At 45.0% G+C, this 7886-nt stretch overlaps 1 long non-coding RNA gene across 1 annotated transcript; it reads left to right on the forward strand.

Moving 5' to 3' along the window:
* The first annotated feature begins 203 nt into the window (after nucleotides 1-203).
* LOC126041213 (uncharacterized) lies at nucleotides 204-7679 on the forward strand. Its single transcript, XR_007506778.1, has 3 exons — nucleotides 204-283; nucleotides 4497-4569; nucleotides 7612-7679. It is a non-coding gene; the product is annotated as an uncharacterized LOC126041213 (long non-coding RNA).
* Nucleotides 7680-7886: the final 207 nt, after the last annotated feature.

Consider the following 7886-nt stretch of genomic DNA (forward strand, 5'->3'; position numbering starts at 1 on the left):
CCACCTCAGCCGTGTATTTTTAACCTGAATGTCTTTAACTTTAGATTATGGAGAACAGCAAGAAAGATTAAAAAAAAAAAAAAAATCACTGCGAAAGAGGGCACGGTGCACGTATCTGCAAGTTGCAGCAGCCTGGAGAACAAAAAGGCTGCTGTTTGGAAATGGAGGCAGAAGTACAGTGAGCTTAAAGGCACAGCACATGGAAAACCCGCTGCAAACCCCATTGCCAGCGCTCCCTGGAGAAAGAAAGACTCTACCCCCGTGACATTGTTCCAGGCCTCAGGTAAGATGAACTTCCCCGGAGATGAAAAGCCTTGTTGTGAATTTATTTTGTGCTTGTGTTTCTAAAGGGCTAGGTCATAGATTCTTCTAGGCTTTGTGGTTTAGGGCAGGCTCTCTTCAGCCAAACAAAAAAATAAATCTCCATCCTAGCCTAACTGAGCGAGGACTGAGGCTCCTCGTGGTCCTGGGAAATCTCCAGGATGGACTGGGCTGGAAGACCAGCCTGCAGTTGCGTGTGCCGCCCAGGCTAACACAGAACTGTCATTCAGAGCCGAGCGCAAGACTTGCACTGCAACGGAGCCTGCCAGACAAACCATGAATCTCAATTTACATCTCGGTAATGCTCTTCCTGGTGGTCCAGCTCTCAGAGCCTTATTGTGAGTGTTCCCAGCCAGAGAAAGGCACTTGCAGTTGTATGGCAAACGCTTAAGAGTGTCTTCTACAGCATCTCATAACTGCCTTTTACAGTCAGATATGTAGGAGGGATTTCTCCTGCTTGCTTATGCTGTCCCTTAGATCCACCAGCATCTCAAGGATCATAAAATCATTTAGGTTGGAAAAGACCCTGAAGATCATCAAGCCCAACCAAGAAAGGATTTGGGCCCCTCATAATGAAGGGCTATCGTCTGCCCCACAGCCTTCCAGAGAGGTCTCCTCTAGCCTGCTGTCTCTGCATGGCTAGCCTTCAGCTTGATCTTGCTTCTCGTGCAAGGTGGTAGGTCAGGAACCTCTGATCTGAAGAGTGTTGGCGTGTTGGAGTTGTACAGAAGTACTCCTCGTGCGCTTGAGCTTCATTCTGTGCTTAGCTGAGTGCTGACGTTCTCCCAAGTTACCAGACTGCAGGCAGCCGTAACCTCAGCCTTCTTGCTGCCGAGAAAAGGCATCAGAGTCTGTCCATTGACTCAGCCCTCGGCGGTGACGTAACTTCCCGGTACGCTGAGGGCTCCGGAGTGCTGGGAGCCAGAGCCAGTACAGCTGCTGGGAATGACTGGATCCCCCATGAATGGCCTCCTGTTTGAGTCCCTGCAAGCACCAGCGAAGAGCTCATAACCACCAGCCCTTCTTGGCCGTGGTGCAAGAGCTCTGGTTAAAGCATCCTGGAGTGCCGAGGGCTTTTTGTGAGGCCATTCCGAACGTGGGTGCTGCCCATCTCACCCAACCGTGTTGGCCAAGGAGAACGTTAGCTGCAGAGCACACCTGCGGGTCACCTACTGCCTACTGCTCTCCTGTCCCTTGGCAGCTGACCAAAAGCCAGGGTGTCTATGTTTGACCCCCGTTTTCAGACATTTGGCTTCCTGTGCCAGATGCCCAGACTGGCTGAAACTATAAAATAAATCCAGAATGACACCTTTCCTTGGAAGAAAGCAGCTCATGCCCCAAGTTCTGTGTTCTCTCCTTTTTCCTCATCCACATCGTGGGTCTCCAGGAAGTCTTGTGAATGATTATTTATAGGTAGTGGGTAGTAAAAGGTACAAGGAGCCTGGCTTGGAACTTGCTTTTTTGCAAGTCCTCAGGGGACTCTTGTGAGTCCCCCGCGGGCTGAGCTTGCCCGGAGAGTGTTTCTTGGTGGTGTCTGCAGGCAGGGTGAACCTTGCCAAACTAAGGGGGAAGCAGAGGAGCACGAGACCACAGAATTAGTTCATGCACTTTCCGCAATGGCTCTGTGGGCAGAGTAAGAGCAAAAACAGCTCGTAAGAAGTCGAGGATGGGTCCAAAGTGAGCTAGCCCAGCTGCAAGCCATTCTCGGGAACTGCTTGCACAAACTAACTTTTGCCACCAAATGTCCATATAATTTTATGGTCCTGGTCTATCCATCGCGCCTAATACATGGATATATAACCCACGTTTAAGTAATGAGATATGACAGGTTGTACATTTCTTGGCGATTATGGCATGTGTCATAAAGCAAAAAGCTGAAGGCAATAATCCCCTGGAAACACATTGCCCCGGGGTGTCTTGTTACTATTATGAAATAAAATTACAAATGAAAAAATAATGAAAACATTCAAGAACTTGTGCACTCGAGCCATAGGTATGGTAGAACTGTCAGGCAATCAAACCTCCAGCCCAAACTGTGAGGATCATTTATATTCAGTGTAAACACCCACTCACCCACCCCACATGTGTTGCCGACAGCCTGGCCCTGGATGCTGTTATTTCTGCAACCAGGACCCTGAGAGAAGCGGCATTTTCTTGGTAGCTTGAGGGGTTCACCTGCACTCTGCTCACCAATATCTCGTCACCTGGGGCTACTGTCCTCATTTTAAACGCTCAGAAACATTAAAGATGTCTCCGCTCTAAACTCATTCAATAGAAAGCTTCATCTTCCCTTTTTTCCCCTGCATTTGAAGGTGGAGAATCTTGTGAACTATTTGGGCTAATAATCTCTCTCCTGTTTTAACTAGGCTCAAGGCAGCAGCTTTCTGTGGAGTCTCAGACATGATATCTCAGGACAGAGTCACTGGGAAGCTGTCGCTTGGGTTTTCTTTGGTTCTGGACTCCAGTTCAGCACTTTAATGGAGCTCCTCCTTCTCCTAGCCTCCACTTGCCCTATCTGGGGCTTGGTCTGCTTTTCCAGGTAGTAGAAAAGTTTTTCCAGAGAAGGTTGGGAACAACAGCTAAGGGAGTTGCCTGAAAGCATAGGGATAGACTATCCTGCCTTCTATTTAAATATATATAGGTGTATATTTATTTATTATGGGTTTTTTACAATAGTGTTAGGATGTCACAATTTCTAGAGGTTTTTGGTGCTGTATGAACACACAGCAACAGGTCTGTCCTGGAGAACAAGAGAGGTGAGATGAGAAGCAGAGCGGTGATGCCAACATTAGTCAGCTGCTTGTTGGGAGAGGCCTGGACTTTCCCCAGTGGAGGCTGGAGTCCTCAAATGGCATTGTGAGCCTGGTTGTGGAAAAGGGAAGCGAGGTCGTGACTCCAGCTGAGGGACTGAGAGAGGGAGTGGGAATTGCTCTCTTACAACGTTGGTCCTCCCAGCACTGCACTGACTACTACTGCTGCTATGAAGTCAGTGGAACATTTTTCCAAAACAGCTTGACTTGGTGGTGCCATAAACCCAACAGTCAATAATGGAATAAAAAGTTTACTTGCATGCTGTGACTCCATCAGGGAATGCCTCGTAGCTCTGCTAGTAGGTGAGTAATGCAGGCTGACCAGATTCATGCCAATAAAAACTTCACTATGTGTTCTGGATGAGGGATACGTCATATGAACTGATTTAATAGCGATGTTGGCAGAAGATGAGGGGTGACCACACCATCGCATTATGTCCTTTGTTTTGCTTGGTGGTTGAATCATCAGCTGGGAAAAACTGAAGCTCCCGAGACTGGGTATGGTGCTGTTGTCAGATCAGTTCTCCATCCCAAGAAGGAGATGTAGAGTGTGGTGTCATGTAGTACTTGGTGGTCTTCGGATCTGACAAGCCCATCCAGAGCAAAGAACAAACCAAAAAAAAAAAAAAAAAAAAAAAAAAAAAAATTAGCCATGAAGGAAAACCATGTACTAATATGACCATGTGGGGCAAGGAGGAGGTTTTTTTGTAGCTTTTTGCTGGACAGAGGCCCCGGGAGGTCACAGGATCTCCATCCTTGGAGATGTTCAAGGACCGACTGGACAAAAGCCTAAGCAGCCCAGTCTAAATTCAGTGTGGACCTTGCTTTGAGCAAGAGGTTGGACTAGAGACCTCCTGAGGTTCCTTCTGAACTGATATCTTCTGTGATTCTATAGAAATACTGTGCATTTTGGGGGTGTTTAGGAGCAAAGCTTGCCTTTCGTTTCTGTGAAATCTTATTCACGAGCAGGCCACTCACGCTAGTACAAGGGAATAGTTGTTACATTTTTTTAATCTCTTTTTCTCAGCTTCATTTGCATTAGATAAGGGTTTGAAAACAGCACCGTGATCTTGCAGCCGGAGGTTTGCAAGATCACCGCCACACGTGTGATATTAGTACACTTTTTCCCGCATGTGCAAGTTGTAACCCCACACTTGCCAAGCCACCGAGTGGGTTGTCTGCAGCTGTGCAGATAGTTCCTAACTATCTGTTAGGAACCTGCCTTCTGCCCATTAGATCCCACAGAAACAGATGTGGAGAAGCTACAGCACAAGGGTATTTCTTTTTTCTTCTTTCTCTTTTTCTTTTTCCCAAGCTTAAGAAAAACATGCAACAAAGAGGATTTCTTCTTTTTTCTTCCCACAGGTAATGACAGGAGTTGCCAGGTAAAGATGTTGCTGATTGAGGACTGAGATGTACTGTCTACCATCCCGGAAAGGTAAAATGTCTTTAATGTTCCATAGGATCCAGGGTGTGTTTGCAAATTTTTGGCTTTTTGAGAAAAAAGTTTGTCATCAGTTCAATTTTCTTGGCTTGCCAGAAGCTGAGTCTTTTCTATCAACTGCCCCAGGTTTTTGCTTAACTGATAACTCAAAAATGTTGATGGAAATGAGTGTCTTTTCTTCCTCCCTTCCTTCTGAGGGGAAAAAAAGAGTCTGAGAAATTCCAGTACCTTGAGAGCTGATTGAGAATTGCAATTTTTAGTTTGAAAAAAAAAAAAAGAAATTAAATTTTCACATTCTGAAAAGAAATTAGAAGCCAGCATTTTCCAGGCAGTAAAATTGGACAAAAGCAAACAAGTTTGTTGGAAGTCGCAAATGCTTCCCGACTGTGTTTTTTTTAAAAAATCCATTTGTTTAAATAAAAATCTGACATTTTAATATGAGAAAATATTTTGTTTGGACTTCTGTATACATATTTTAAATTTAACATCATATAATACATTATAACATTTAATAGGTAATAATATGTCATTAAATATTTTAATATATTTTAAACAAAATGCTCCAAGAAAATAACGTCCAAAATGAAATTAAATGTTCCAGTGCTGCCTCTGGAAAGTTGAGGCAAACGCTTTGACCCTCTTCAAAAATTTCATAGAAATCGACAAGTTCTTGCAAAATATTCTGATTTTGATCCAAATGTGGTTTTGGAAGGAAGGCCTCCATCAATAACTTTTTGACCAACTGCTTTTGATCCATAGCTTTCTAGTTCCACTTGGTACTCAAAAAAGATTTTTTTTTTTTTTTTTTTTTTTTTGTCGTTTTCTTAAATTGAATTATCTCAGCTCCTCAGAAGAAAAGGCAAAATCATTCATTATCCTCATTTTACTGACAAGGAAGCCAAGCTGTAGGAAGAGAGCTTGGCCAGCACTTGCAGGGAGGGAGAGCTGAAGGGGAAGCCAAGACTTGGGGGCCAACTCGGCGCTTCCCCCGGTATGGATCGTACCCAGCTCCTCCAGAACCAAACGGGGCACGTGCTCTGTACTGGCCAGGATGGATGGTGGGAGGCACCACCATCAGAAGTCAGAATTGAGAAGTCAACCTCTCCATTAAACCAGCTCGGATGTATAATACCGCGTGCTTTGCTGTGCCGTAACTGGGGTGTTTATGTGCTGCAGCTGGTGCTTGCTTGCATCTTGGCTTGTTACTTCAACGCGTTGCAATCGCTCAGTCTAATTTTCCAATTGCCCAGTCTAATTACCCTGGCAAGGTGCTGCACTGCCAAGGTTGCGCTCAGTGTTCACCAATCCTCAATTTTCTGCCCCCCTTTTTTTTTTCCCTGTAAAACTGGAAGCAGGGATGGGCGAGCAGAGGGTACTCACTTGGAGAAAACTCAGGGTTGAACGAAGGTTGTATCCCATTTCCTGAGGCTCTGCTTGATCTTGATGTTAAAGAAGCTTTCTGAAAACAACATGCCAATTGTCATTTGTCCCATCACAGTCAAGGTTTGTCCCATCAAGTTACCCTCAACAGATCTGCAGCGGGTTCGTTGTTAACCAGATTTCTGAGAGTTAAAACATGTGTTTCTTTTTTATTTTTAAAGTGCCTGGTTTTACCTGGGGGGGGAATCTCTGTAGTACTCGGGAAGACTAAAGAGTGAATGAATAACCTCTCTTTTTGTACATAGAAGTGTTTAAAAACTGGTTCAAGCTGAACACAAATATTGGGAACGTGATTGATTTCCTTCTTTTCCTGCCCCTGCCCCCCAATTCCTATCAAAACCAAATAAGTAGCTTTATGGAATGGCGCTGCTGTATTTCTTTACTTGGAAAACAAGCTTTTAATAGCCAAAATATTGATGCGTTAGTTCAATGCAAAAGTCATGTGCTAAAGAAAGGTGTACCTCTAATGAGCCAGCTTGAGCTTGAAATTGGTAATGAATATAATCTTCACCAAGGTGTCTGACTGCAGTCACCTCTCCCAGTCTCTGCTATTTACAGTTAACCAGAGCAGCATTGACCTTGGTGCACAAGGTCCTTTGACCTAAAACCTTGGTGGAGTTTGTGAGACAAGCTCTCCAAGGGCATGGCTTTAGGTACCTGGAGCAGGATAACGTGTCTCACCTCTGGAAGTGCCTGTTTCTCTCCTTGGAAGATCTAAAGTGTGGAGGTCTCCATAAGGTCAAGTGAATTCATGTATTTCTGTGGGTTGGTTTGGGGTTTTTTTCCATTCCCAATGCACTAATCGCCAGTCCCACTGTTAGTTTTGTAGCTTTGAGTTGTATTGCTGTTGCAGCAATGCATGGGAACCTGTCCGTTCCCAAATCTCCATTAGCCCAATGCTGTGCTTAGATGCATCTGACTCAACAGCTTCTAGAAATATTCGTATCCAGGGTAGCTTTGTGGTTTCATGTAGCAGTAATGATAACACAATAATGAAAAAGTGACCCTCCAAAGAAATCCCTTATCTTTTCTGACAGCCACCCACAGGAAGAACATTAATTTCCAACCTGTTTCTAAACATACTGACAGTGGGCGATTCGGGAAGGAGGGAAGCAATATACTGGGTACTTGGCCATAAATGAGGAATTAATTGAACACTTTCTTTTAATTTTCCCCCCTTACCCAAGGCTGAACCAAACTAGCATCTCTTTGGCTGACAATGTGCTTCCCGGTGGAGGAAATATGATTATTTTTCTCTGTTGGTTGGTGTTTCCATCACTTTCTGGACAGTTCTTTGCCAGCTCTTTGCTCCTTTCACACCAGCTCTTGCTTCTGGGTGCTCCTTTTCCAAGTATGAGAGAGGTAGGAGGAAGGTTTGGGTGGCTGCATTTAGCAGAGTTTGCTACAGTTAGCAGTGTCTGTGTACAAGATGTTTTGTTCACAGTATCAGGTCCAGGTAGTGGCAACGTTTATTCAGCGCTGTGCCTTGTTATCGGCTGTCCGTACCTTGTGCAATACCTGGAGACCATGGGCTGTAGCAGCCCTGATTTAGGAGGGTTGGTTCTCCCGTGTCTCCCATCACATCCCTTCTTTCAGCTGTGAATGCTGCTGGTCCGGACCTTGGTGTGACTTTGGAGAGACGCCGTGATCCTTGAACTTGGTAGCAGGTAACTTGCAAGTTAAGTTCCTTTCCCCAGGGGATGTGGCCAGCCACAGAAAAATATTTGCTGCTGTGGAAAAATGAGCTTTTTCTTACCTCTTGGTGTCCCTGAGACTGAGAATCCCCCAGCAGCAGAGCCGTGTTCCTGGCTGGCTTTGCAGCATCTTTGTCATCTGCATACTAGGGAGAAACTCAGAGGCAAACATAAATA

Source organism: Accipiter gentilis, chromosome 7, assembly GCF_929443795.1.
Source record: "Accipiter gentilis chromosome 7, bAccGen1.1, whole genome shotgun sequence".
Classification (NCBI taxonomy): Eukaryota; Metazoa; Chordata; class Aves; order Accipitriformes; family Accipitridae; genus Astur; species Astur gentilis.